Source organism: Phyllostomus hastatus, unplaced genomic scaffold (genome assembly GCF_019186645.2).
Source record: "Phyllostomus hastatus isolate PE091 unplaced genomic scaffold, TTU_PhHast_1.1 phas_scaffold_182, whole genome shotgun sequence".
In the NCBI taxonomy this organism is placed as follows: domain Eukaryota; kingdom Metazoa; phylum Chordata; class Mammalia; order Chiroptera; family Phyllostomidae; genus Phyllostomus; species Phyllostomus hastatus.
The window spans coordinates 10,493,036-10,506,515 of record NW_025334013.1 but is presented as its reverse complement, the minus strand read 5'-3'; the positions used below and the strand labels follow the sequence as shown (position 1 = coordinate 10,506,515).

The 13,480-nt window shown below is 53.9% G+C and overlaps 1 protein-coding gene across 1 annotated transcript in view; it reads right to left on the bottom strand.

Moving 5' to 3' along the window:
- IGSF21 (immunoglobin superfamily member 21) overlaps window positions 1-13,480 on the bottom strand; it is a 229,994-nt gene that overhangs the window by 113,621 nt on the left and 102,893 nt on the right. The window lies entirely within an intron of this gene.

The window sequence follows — 13,480 nt, the reverse complement described above, 5'->3', positions numbered from 1 at the left end:
GCCATGCCCTCTGCCCCCTCCTCATCCCAGAGCAGTTCCAGACGAGGGCGAGGGCTTCTCCTCCTCGTCTCTGTGATGTCGGTCTCTCCCCACAGAGTGGGAGCTGGCGACAGCATCTCTGCCTCACACCCCAGGGCCCCGCCCAGCTTTCCCATAGGTGTTAGTTCTGTGCGTGAAGGAATCGGGAGGCACGAACTGGAGACCTCATCAGTTCAGAGCCCGCACACTCAGCCCGGCTTCCCGCCTCTCTGTCTCCGAAGAACGGGCCCCGTGTGACTTCACATTCACAGAGCAAACAGGGTTAAAGGGGGATGTTTAAACCACTTAAAGAAATAAACAGCTTTCCAACACCTTCAATTATTTGGGAAGCACCTGCTCACATATAATTAATGTGCCAATTAAAATGATTATTATAACCAGGAAAGCAGGTCCCCCAAGGACCACTACTTGACAACACATGTTTAGACTCATTTGAGTTACTCCGCCACCTTGCGAAATAATAATAATAATAATAATGAAACTCCATTCCTTAAAGCGCAGTCTCCAATTCAGACTTGCCGCAAGTCCAGGCCACCCGTCTCCCTCATTAACAGACTCCCACGGACTGTGTGTGTGCCGTGGTGTGAAGGATACGGCATCACCAAACATTTTGCAACGCTCACCAGAGGAACTCGGGCAGCCGCCGGTGTGAGAGGAGCATGCAGGGAGGGGCGTGGAGGGAGGGGAGGGGACCGCCCCTGCTCCGTGTGTTTGTCGGGGCAGGTGAACCTTGCTGCCCGTGTCCTCTCTGCGGGGCGGAAGCTGTGTTTTCCCTCTGGTCTCCCTTGGACGCTGACAGTGCATCTGCTCACTGCCTCTGCAGACAGGTGGCCCTGGCTGTGTGATAAGGAGGACGGCCAGCCCACCAGCCCTCTCTGCATACTCCCGGTGGCAGAGACTACGGAGCTGCCCATAGGGGCACCCGGTCGGCCCCTGCTGGTTCTGCAGACCAGGCCGGATGCCGAGAAGGCTGGGCTGCAAGGGGAAGTCCGACAGGCTGGTGTACAAATCCCGCCCCATCTTACCGTCTGCGAGGCTTGGGGCTAGTTACTTCACCTCTCTGAGCCTTCATGTCCCCAGCTCTAACATGGACGAGAGGACCGATATCAAATGGTCTCCTTGAGCATTCAGTAGGCAGTTTTGTAACACCCCTGACCGAGCACCTGCCCTACAGTACAGTGATGGTGTTGACAATGATCACGGGGAAGGGACAGGCTCCCCAAGTCAGAGTTCAGCCTTCCTGAGGGTTCAGCCCTCGGCTTGCCTGTCACTCAAGGGGAAACCCCTCCCACCCCTCTGCATGGCAATGATAGCTTTTAAAGGAGTCTAACATCAAGAGCATCGCTTTGGAGTCGTACAGCACAGTGCAAAGCTTGAGCTGACCACTCTTTTTTTTTTTAAGATTTTTACTTATTTATTTATTTTTAGAGAGGGAAGGGAGGGGGATAGAGAGAGAGAGAGAAACATCAATGTGCGGTAGCTGGGGGTCATGGCCTGCAACCCAGGCATGTGCCCTGACTGGGAACCGAACCTGCGACATTTTGGTTCGCAGCCCGCGCTCAATCCACTGAGCTACGCCAGCCAGGGCGACCTGACCACTCTTTAGCAGCATAACTTACAGTGAGTTGCCCAACCCGGCCAAACCTCAGTTTTCCTGGCTCTGAAATGAGAACAATAGTGTTCGGTTTGCAGGGCCCTTTATGCCCTTCCCCAGGCCTTGCCCTTCCTCCTGCTATGACTCTCTGAGGTCTCTGAATGCCCACGGCATCCTCACTCGTGGGAGCACCCCGGGGCAATGAGTCTGGAGAGGCAGGCGGGGGCCAGGCCAGACAGGCAGGGCCCTGAGAGGCGATGCCGAGGGTTCTGGTCTGTGCCCTCTGAAAAACGAGAGGCTTCGCTGACGGGCTGCAAGCAGGTGACGTGGACTGAGAAGTGTTCTCCAAGGCCTTTGGCGGAACAGCGGTGTTCCGGGCCTGGTCGTTCTTACCGACTTCCTCCCCACTCGCCCCCTCCCCTCGGCTCCCAGGTGCCTGCGGCCTCATCTCCTTCGAGTGCTCACTCAAGGCGGGGGTGCCGCAGGAGTCTGATTCCCAGAACACTCACAGTCGCCCCTCTCCCGGAGAACACAGAACTTTCTGGGTCCCGGTGCCCCATGCTCAGTGTGGGGCCAGCCGTGTTGGCTGGATATGCCATCCCCACCTTGCCAACAGGCCATGGCTGGGCGGCTGGACTGGGGGCAGCACAGAATTCCAGAGCTGACACGGACAGCGCCCTCCTGCCCTGGGCTCACGTGCGCTAGGAAGCCAGAGGTCTTTTCTCTTGCATCTGTGACATCTGCTTAGACCCCGCCCCCCAGCAGTCCCCAAGACGTCCCCATCCATTGTTGAAAAGCTTTCATTGTGAGAAAATTCTTTACCTCATCAACTAAGAATTGACTTCCATGTCCCTCACAACCACATAAGATATTCATTCATTCACTTATTCACTCATTCATTCATTTGTTCATTCATTCATTCCCTAAGCTATGTGCTCAGACACAAAGACCAACAGGACACCCGGTCCTTACCAACAAGGGGCTTGCCTTCTGGGAGAGACACGCAATGACTACAGTTGCCCTGTTGTGAGCTCTCAGCTAGCAGACACCCACCCATTTTAGGGAAGTTAACGCAATTTAAGGAAACATTCATCTAACAATCTTTCATGTCACACCTATTCCCCCGCTTAACTACAAGCTCCGTAAAATCGAGGCCAGGTTGTTCTCATTCAGTGCCCTGTTCCTGGGTTGGCACATAACAGGTGCTCAGGAAACAGCTGCTGCATTAATGACCCCACAAGCCCAGGGTGTCCGGGCATAAAGTAGAGTTCCGAGTGTTTTGAGAGCATTCTGAGAAACAAAGTCAGCCTGGGTCATGGCAGTTGCATGAGGGGGGAGATGCAAGGGGGGAAGGATGGGAAAGGTCTCTAGGAGCGATACTGCAGCTGACCTTGGAGGGCAATTCTGAACTCAACAGGGGCGTGGCGGGCAGAGGAAGCAGCCTACCCATCAGGGTGGAGGCGGGAAAGAGGGTCGGCAGCTCTGGGAACTGCAAAGAGACCATTCGAGGGGTGAGCCCATTGGAGAATGCAGTAGCAAAGAAGGCTGGAGAAATCAAGAGCAGCCTCGTATGTTGGGCCAATGACCTTGAACTTGGTCCTAAGGTAATGAGAGCTCTTGTAAAGAGTGGTGCCATCCCGAGGCGGTACGATCAGATGTGTGCTCTTTGGGAAAGCACCAGGCTGTGCCCCTGTGCAGCAGGGAGACTGTGTGACTGCCCCGTGGGCACCTCTGAGTGTCCTGGTGAGAGGGCACAGTCACCCCCCCGACGAGGATGGCCCACCCGACGCAGAAAAGTAGAGAGAGAAGGAGGCGGAAGGACCGAGGAGGGCGGAGGATTCTGAGCCGGCCTTCTGGGAAACATCCTTCATTTCAGTCGTGTTATTTTATTACATTGGCATGCTGGAGTGGAAGTTCGCCTCAAATCCTTCCCTGACAAGTTAAGTCAGCCCCCTTGTCACTTAAGCCCAGCAGGGCTATGTCAGGCAGTCTTCTGGAAATCACACTCTGGGCTTAATATAGCTCCGGAGTCCACCGGCTCAGAGGCCCCGACAGCAATTCAAGCCGGGAGCTCCACGTCTGATGAACTGTTCAAGCCTCACCCCAGGGAACATGCTGTCAGGGACGCGCCAGCCTCTGCCCCCAGCCCGGGGTCCTCTGGGGGGAAGGGAGGAGGGAGGCGGGCTGCGAGGTGGGAAAGAGACAACGCATTCTACAGACACCGTCTCCCTTCGCCCTCTTGTTTTATGGATGGAGATCCTGAGGCTCAGAGAGGGGAAGTGACTTGCTCCAGGTCACACAGCAGGCCGTTTTGCCTCCAGACCCCTGCTCTTCTTTTCTGTGCACTTGGTAAGTGAGGACAGACTCCCCGGAGTGAGCTAAGTCATTGACCTTCACGAGCTGCCAGTCCACTGTGTCTTTCACAGCTGTCCAATGGGTCAGCTCATTCCTGGTGGAGTCCACACGTGGCCAATAGAACGCCTTGTTATTCGGGTGTCCATGACAACGGTTGGCACCCTGTCTCAACAATTTGGGAGCCAAGAGCCCTTATCAGCCCTGTATGAAAACCTCTGGGCAGAGAAATGGTCTCATTCCCGGTATCAGAAACCCGATGTTAATTCCCCAAAAGAGGATGGATTTCTCTGGTCCAAATATCTCCCCATGTGCCAAGAACAGCGAGGATGTGCCATGAGAACAAGCCTTTCCTTTCTTCTCCTCTTCTCTCCTTTTCCCGGCCAAGGGCACGCCCCAGCTGACGGTCCTGCAGCAGCCTAACTGTGCCTGGCCCACTCCCCCACCGCTCTTCCCACCCCAGGCTGCCCAGCACCACTCCCCCCAGGTCCCCGGAAGGCTCATGGACCACAGAGACTTCCTGAGGCAGCCTCGCAGCCCCTCGGTCTCCTAGGTCCATCCTGAGCATGGAATGCGATGAGCCACCAGTGGCGATGGTGACCCTCTCCACATTCACAGACCCCTGGGCGCCTGCTGCTGCCATTCTTGAGCATTTCAGGGCGTCATGGACCCTTCTGAGAATCCTCAGCCCCTCTCCCCCTGCCCGATGCACACAACACATTGGGCTCACTTGCCGGGGTTTCAAGCACCCCCAGAAGCCTATCTGCCTGCTTTTTAGGGATCCGGAGACCCCACCTAAGCACCCTGGCCCGGGGCTTGCCAGCACCGCGGCTCACACTGGATAAGCAGATAAATAAAACTCAGCCATGGAGACAAAGACAAGACGGATAACCGAAACACAGGTGACAGCTCTCTAATCGAAGCGTGGACGACATGCTGAGGGAAGACAGCGGGAGGATCTCTTAATTCCGTCTTGGTGAGCCAGGTCAGAAGGCTTCGCGGAGGAGACAATGAGCAGGACTAGGCTCGGAGGGAAAGAGAGATGAAGTCACATAAGCGAATCCTATCTCCCCGGCGCCCACCTGTGGGTGATGGAAAGGACTTGTCTGCGGGGCGCCTTCTCCGATTCTCACAAACTCCCGGGAGAGGCTTAGGGGAAGTCCATCACGCCTATTGATCAGATGAGGAAACAGATCTTTACAATTTAATGACACCTGGCTGGACTGGAACTTCCCCCCTCCCGGGCCGTGGGCCCACTGTTCTTCGTATCTCCAGTCCCGAGTACCGTGTCCAGCACCGAGCAGGGCCTCAGGAAGGTTATGTGAATGAACGGCTGTGGTCCAAACGCCAATGAGTTCATTGGGTGGTAGAGCCGAGATCCTCCTTCCAGATACCGAATACACAGCTTACTCTAGACTCCCCTACACCCGCTGGGCAGCCGCTCTCACGTCTGCAGGAGGAAAGCAAGACTGCCACCAGCTCTGGAAGGCGAGGCTGGGGAAGTTTGGAATAGAGAAGGTCCCTGGGAGCTTCTGGAGGACGAGCAAGTGGAGATGAGCCAAATAGAAGCAAGTGTGTCTTTCTGTTGTCTCCAAAATTTCTCTAGAAGTTCAAGGTCAACCTTTTCATAGTCAAAACCTCAAGGCCATGCCACAGCTGACCTCAGTGCTTCCTTCAGTTCCCTCCAGCCAGACGTCTGCCCCCACTAACTCCAAGAAGGCTATTCTTATCTAGGTCCCCAGAGGGCACCATGTTGCCAAATTCATGGTCATTTCTCTGTTTTTACCTTAAGTCGCCTCCCTGCGGCTCTGGGCATAGCTGACTATTCTCTCTTGGGATCCAGAACGCCTCACTCCTAACTGTCTTCATTATCGTGCTGCTTGCTTCTTGTCAGTCTCTTGGTTGGTCCACTTGCCTGTCCATAAATCTGGAGTGCCCAGGGTCCAGCACTGGGTGCTGTCCTCTCGCCCTCCTCCCTGGGTCATCTCGTCCAGGCTCCTGGCTTTAAACCCATCCACACTCTGATCCCCCCGCGCATCGGTCTCCAGTGGTGACGTCTCCCCAGACTCCAGACTGCAGCCTCCACTGCCGCTCTGACAGCTCCATCTCCGTGTGTCAGAACTACCGCCAGGTAGCATGGCTGACGGAGAATCCTGTCCAGCAGTCTCCTCCTTCCTCCCCGCCAAAGTCTCGGTCCACAGCACGGTTCCCCCACGCCTAGCCGCTCAAGCCTGACAGCCCAGAGTCATCCTGCACCCTCCTTGCCCCTCACCCCTTCCACACGTTAGCGAGCCCTTTAAACGCCTCCTGCTATCACAGCAGGGTTCCTTCCCTCCCTTACTCGCCACCATCCTAGTCCTCCCCCAGCCACTGTCGCCTCCTCTCTTGCCTGAACTGTGGTCTCTCTGCTTCCAGCCTCGCCTCCCCCACAATTCAGTCTGCACCCGGAAGTGACCTTTTAATTAGGCAAACCAGGTCCTGCTACTTCCCCGCGTAAAACCCTCCAGAGCCGCCCCTTAGGAGGACTCCAGGTCCGGGTGCCTGAGCACAGGGCCTGGCGTGAACAGTCCTCCCCATCTGTCTCACCCCATCTCTTAACTGGCTCATTCCGGCCACGTGGTGGGGCCGCCCTCTGTTCTTCGAACATGTGAAGATCGTTCCCGACACGGGGCTCTTGCATGTGCTCCTCCTTCGGCCTCGAACACTCCGCCTCCTCCTCCCCTTGGCGTGGCGGGGTCTTGGTTGCCTTTGAGGTCTTGGTTTAAATGAGTCTTTGCCTGCTGACCCAATCCCTTTCTAGCCCATCAGCCTATGTTAATTATATGCACTGACTACCGAATCCCTTTCTAGCCCATCAGCCTATGTTAATTATATGCACTGACTACCGAATCCCTTTCTAGCCCATCAGCCTATTTTAATTATATGTACTGACCACCCAATCCCTTTCTAGTCCATCAGCCTATTTTAATTATGTGTACTGACCACCCAATCCCTTTCTAGCCCATCAGCCTATTTTAATGATATGCACTGACCACCCAATCCCTTTCTAGCCCATCAGCCTATGTTAATTATATGCACTGACCACCCAATCCCTTTCTAGCCCACTAGCCTACTTTCACTATATGCACTGCCCTTGTCATTATCTGGTCTTTTTCTTGTTTGTTTCTTTTTAACTCCTCCCCCAAGGTCAAATGCATGACTCCGGGATCTTAGTGTCTTGCTCCTTGGTGTGCGCCCCCCACCCCCACCAAGTGCCCAGAACCATCTGACTGGTAACTATGTGCTGAGTTAATGTTGAATAAATGAATGGAGCAGTTCCATGTATCAGTTTCCCAAACACCAGAACCTGGTCTCTGGCTGGGTCGAGGGCATTGCAGTCACGCAAGGGAGCTGGTTAAAAGAACAAATGCCCTGAGGCTCCCGACCTGGAGATTCTGACGCAATAACCGTAGGATAAGCTTCAGCCAGTAGTACATTGTTACAGGCCCCTCTGAAAACTCTAAAGAGCAGTCAGAGTGGGCAAACCCTTTACAACCTAGCTTCCGTTCAAGACCAAGGATGGGGGACAGAAGTAATTGCAATCCATACTCTGACCTCTAGGGGGAGCTTAAGGTTTTCCCCATTAGTCCATCCTTGGAAGGAGGAGCTGTGTGATAAGGGTTTGGAGTAGATACAACCTACAGCTGAAGATGGAATGAAAGAATTGCAATGGAATCGGACTTAGAAGCTTATTCTTATTTCTCCTTTATGCGTTATTACGTTTTCTTACAGTCCACTGTCCTTTGGCAGGCCCTCTCTCTGGTGGTCCCTTTCCTCTGTGGACTGGTGGGATAGGATGAGGCAGGGAACATTGCTCATCTTAGACCTTTGGAAGGTCAGGGGCAGAAGATGGACGAGGCAGCGTGGGCCTGCTTGCCTCTGGCTCTGTGAAGAAGATCTCCTGTCTTCCCTATTCTCTTCCTTCTCCAGATCTTGGAGCGTCAAGACCTATGAGCCCAAGATCAGGATGGGGGTCCAGGGGAGTGGCAAGGAACAGCCAGGTTGAGTAGCCGCCATACTGGGCTCCAAGCCCATACTGGGCTCCATACTGGGCTCCATAGAGGGGCCAAAGGGGTGGTCCCACTCAGTACTCCAGAACTTGGGCTCTGGCCTGTCCTCATTACCAAGGGTGTATCTGCCTTCTTGCTCTTATGACGTCATTGGACTGTAATGCCCCCTTATAATCCTCGTCATCTATTTTGTTTCAGACAAAAGGACTGAGCCAAGGATGGAGATTAAGAGAGCCGATGTCAGTAAAGCCATTTTTGAAATAACTCCTTGCTTCATAGAGGGCTCAGATCCATGGAGAAGGCTTAGCTATGTAAGATAGTGCCCAGGATTGAACTCCGATGAGTTCACCAGGACGACCACGTGGGAACAAAGAGAACCAGCGTAAAGTGGGGTCTCTGCGCGTCTGCCTCAGAGAACGTGGGCGGTGGGATGGAATTCAAGGGGTCTGATCTCGGTGATCTTCCCAGAACACACCTCCCACTCTTGTTGTGTGCCTTTCCTCTCGGGATCCCTTCAGCTACCAAGAGACGTGATAGGACAACGGCTGCCATTTGTTGACTAGGTGCCATCATGAGCCGAGCACTGGGCTTGTTTGGTTGCAGACGCTACCTCATTCATGTCTACCATGGAGGTGTGTTCATGTCCCGTTTCCGAGGAGGTTTCTCAAATGCAGGAAGATTGGGCCACTGTCCAAACTCACGCACCCTGAACTCCTCTGTAGGTATTCTGAGGCCTAAGTCCTTTCTCCTTCTGCCTCCCCCTTCCCAGCCTCCAGTCTCAACCGTTTTTCTGATGGCCCCGAACAGCCACAAACTCTCACAGCAAAAGGCATCCAGCAGAGCCCCCAAGGAGGAGCTCGTGTGGCCAGGTAGCATCATGGTGGAGGCATCTGCACCACAAAACAAACACCAGGCACACACTCCCCACCAGGTGAAAGAGACAAGATAAGAGGCTCGTGAAAGTGGGGACGTTATCGCTGTTTGTGAATCTCCTATCTCGCCCCATGGCTCTCTTCACTGTGGCCTTGTAACCTGGGCCCAGTGCGGCTCTCAAAACAAACTGTGGAGGAAAGAGACAAAGCAAAGGTGAGATCATAAAAGCTGCTGTGAAAAGGTTAAACTCCCATGATTCTCGGTGGCTGTTTAATGGATTTCTAGGATATAAACACACCTTTGGCTTTGCTTGCTGGGCAGACGACCTCCGACTAAATGAGTTTAGACAGTATTCCCCAATAGGAAATGTTCCATTTTTTTTCATCCTCCACAAAAGCCCCTGAGTATTCAAAGACTCGCACTCACCCTCAAACAAAACGATGCTCTCAGCTGTACACATGTGGCCGAGGAAACAGGAGTGCATGGCATGATGGGTCAAATGTGCACAAGCATTTATACTTACGGCGCTACCGTTTGTGCACTTAACAAAGATTTGCCGAGGTGACTGCTAGGCACACCTCATGGGACACAGCCGGGAAAAGACACGGCCCTTGTGCTGGAGATGCTCACGGTCCAGCGGGCAGACACCTGTTTTGACAGGAGGTAGGAGCCTGAGTGCAGACCCACACAGAGGAATCCCAGGGGAGGGAGTATCTAGAACTTTCTGCAAAGGTCAGGAACGGCAACATGAGCTGAGATAGTCTCTTTGGATGGTCTCGGTTTCTGCATCTGAAAACATAGGCTTAATGATAACACCTACCTCTCAGTGCCCCCGGGGAAAACAAACTGTGGTCATGGAGGCACAGCGCGAAGCAAAGGCTCAAGAACATGAACTTGACCAGACACTCTGAGTGACGTTAGTCACTCAGATTAGTATTAGTGGCATTGTTAAATGAGCCCCCAGTTACAGGTGTAAACAAATACAAAGGATTAAATGAAGGATGTTATTTATCATTCACATTCTAGAACCAAGTCCTGACTGGCCGGGTAGGGGAGTTGGGTTGTTAGGTGAGAGTCCCCTACTGGCCAAGTACAGAATTGCACTTCTACTCTATTAGCCATTGTATTTTTCTAGGGAAAAAGGTGAGTTATGGGCCCGAGATGGGAAGATGGGGCCTTGGAGACTCAAAACTAGGAGAGGAACCCGTGCTTCGGGGGAGAAAGCATCAGGAGACGGAAAAAGGGGCTTCGAAGCATCCTTCAGTTGAATAGGGCTTTGATAGACCACTGTGACACCCAGAGCTTTAAGGGCCTGACAACTCTCTTGACATGTTTTCAAAAGAAGTCTTCTGAGAGGATGATCCATCTTCCCACCCCCCTCCACACCCCACCATCTAATGATGGCAGGTTACAAAACAATTTATGGAGCAGGTTTTCCTGGAAAGCTGGCTCGGTGAACATTCACTACCTTGCATTTGACAGGAAAGCACAGTATATTCAGGAGGCCGTGTAAAAAAAATTCCAATATCTATAGTGAGCTGTCCAGAACTTTTGATGAAAACGGTAGCCACTAATTATGGGTGACTAGTGAGTGCTTGACATGTGGCTAGTCTGACTGAGGAAAAACCCTTTTAATTTAATTTGATTTAGTAGAGTTTAAATTTAAATAGCCACGTGTGACTAGTAGCTACCACATTGGACAACACAGACCCAGGGTGTCTGGTCAAGTTCATGTTCTTGAGTCTATAGTTTGGCGTCTTCTGCAAACTGGCCAGGCCATGGGGCAAAGCGTCCAAGGTGCAGACCCAGGCCACCGTGTCCTATGCTCCCTGCCCCCACCTGACTCCCAAGGGCTCCACAAGGCGAGACCTTCCCGAATGTTCAGACAGGGGTCTCGTTAACCTCAAGGGGGCAATCCCTTTTGCTTCGGCCATTTTCATCAGCTTCCCCAATTGACCCAAAGAAGCCAATCTACTCACTAAGTTTCTGAAAGCTCAGGATGATCCCATTACTGAGATAATGTCTTTAGGACCAGAGGGAAGGCTGCTGGGCTTTACACTCAGTTTTGGTCCATTCTGTGCCCACTGGGCTGAGCGGACAGGGGGCAGCCCCATCACAATGCCCCGCTTTTCCCTTCTGAAGGGATTGGAGACACGTCCCCGGCTGGGCCTGTGTAATCTATTCATTTCCTTCCAAGCTGGGCTCTGTAAGCTCATTCATGGAGGAGGAGGAGAGGAAGCTGGGGAGGCAAACACATGTACAGAAAACAAACAACGCTGGCTCAGCAGCTCCCTGTCGGGGGCGGGGGGGGGGGCGGTCAGGGAGTGGATGGGGGGCTGAAGTGCGGTGATGGGGGTCTGGCCAGAGGAGATCCGGGCTCCCTGGGTTGCTTCTCCTGCTTCCCCCAGCAGCCTTGCCCAGCCGTGGTTCCCGGTGCCCCCGTCTTGGTAGGCTCTTATCTGCCTACACTCAGTTGGTTCCTTGGGAAAAGAAGCAATCAGAGAGGAAAGGCCGGAGTGACAGCAGGCAGAGGGAGCTGGCAGCTGGGAGCCGTTTCCCTGTAATTTCCTCCCGTCCTCCAACTCCGGCCTCACCATCGCAGGGCACTCGGGGCTCGCCTGGGTCCAAAGAGGCTCCCAAGTCAGCTAAGCTGCTACCTCAGTCCAGCTACAGAATTGAAAGGGCCCAAGCATTTGGCTCCAGTGGGCGATTTGCATGTGATTTGCATATATCTGCATACCCCCCTCCAGAGGCCCTCAGTCAAAGGATGTGAAATGAAATAAAATAAATTGATTAGTGCACCCACCATAGCCTGATATGAAGGGCCTGACACCCTTAAGAGATTCTTAAGGCAATCAGTGTGATCACAGGCTAGGGTGGAGGGAGATGGGGCTGGGGTGGGGGGTGGGGTACACGGGCTCTCAGCACTGGGGTTAGAGAAGGGGAGGGAAGTCTCCACGTGCACTGGAACCTGGGCGTTTTCCCCAGCCCCAGCCCCAGCCCCAGCCCCATCCTCAGAGACCGTGGAGCTGAGCCACCTGGAGGCCTGCCTCGTTTCCCACACCTGGGCCTGGCACTGGCCTTTCCCTCACCCTGGCAGTGACCTCTGCAGAGAGATCATCACCACTGTGATACAGTGACGTTGGATTTCAAACAAGCGTGAGGACACTTGCTCCAAGGGCTGGGAAGGCAGTGAGGCGCCCACAGGTGTTTTCCTGTCTCCAAGCTTCCTGGCTCCTTTGTTCCCATTAACTGGTCCTGTCGGGTGTCCCTAGTTCTCGCTGCCAGCTGGGCAGGTTTTCCGCCACCCCTCGCTCCGGTCCCCTCTACGGATGGATGGCTGATGGCTGAGGGAGAGACGCCGGTCCCATCTCCCATCGTCAGCAGCGAGCTGGAGTTAATTTACCCCAGTCCTTCTGCCAGGTGCTAATGAGATGCTCACGGCGTGTGTCAGCCAAGCAGTTCCCGCAGCATGTAAATACGCCTCTTAGCCAGTCAGTCCGTGGCACTGTTTAACACATGCCTCGACTTTCTCCAGGCCCCTGGATCCGTCCAGGATGCAAACCTCATCTAGAGCCAGGGCCCTGCAGGGTGTCCACAGTCAGGCCCACACCTGTGGGGCCTGGCCTGCCGGGGTGGGGGGGCCCTAGGGGTGAGTCTCGGTGGGAGGGGCTATGGAGAACAAGGACTTGGGTTCAGAGGAGCCCGGGTCACAGGCAACAAAACAGCAGCCACCAGCAAACGATGAATCAAAGGATGAATCAAAGATCAAACCGGCAGAGGGACATGCAAGGGCAGGATGGTTCAAAGCAAGACCGGACCGCGAGTTAGAAGGAGACCGAGGGGGTGCAGTTCTGAGGCTCGGCTGCCAGGGCGGGTGTGGCCCCACAGGTGCCAGGCGCCGCCCGTGGATGTGGGCAGAGCTTAAAGGAGGGGGGGAGCCAGTGTTAGACCACCAGAGTGGGCCCACCCCCCCACCCCCTACCCCACTCCCACTCTCTCCTCCGATGCATCCACTCCACAGAAAGCAGCTCCATTTGATGCGGCTTACAAGGGTTCAGGAAATGCTATTTAACACCAGGGATGAGCAAAACGTGACCGAAATCGGACCAAATCAGCCCACAACCTGTTTTTGTACGGCTTTCAAGCCTGGAATGGTTTTTCACCTTTTTGTGGTTGAAAAAATTTTTTTTCAAAGATTTTATTTATTTATTTTTAGAGAGGGAAGGGAGAGAGAGAGAGAGAGAGAGAGAGAGAGAGAGAGAGAGAGAGAGAGAGAGAGAGAGAGAAATCAATGTGCGGTTGCTGGGGGCTGTGGCCTGCAACCCAGGTATGTACCCTGACTGGGAATCGAACCTGCGACACTTTGGCTTGCAGCCCGCACTCAATCCACTGAGCTACGCCAGCCAGGGTGAAAAAAAATTTTAAGAGTATTTTGTGACATGTGAAAAGGACATGAAATTCAAACTTCAGCCTCCGCGAGTAAAGTTTTGTTGGAACCCAGCCACGCCCTTCCGTTCACACGGCAACAGCAGAGCTCAGCGGCTGCGACAGGGACCATATGGTCGTCAGA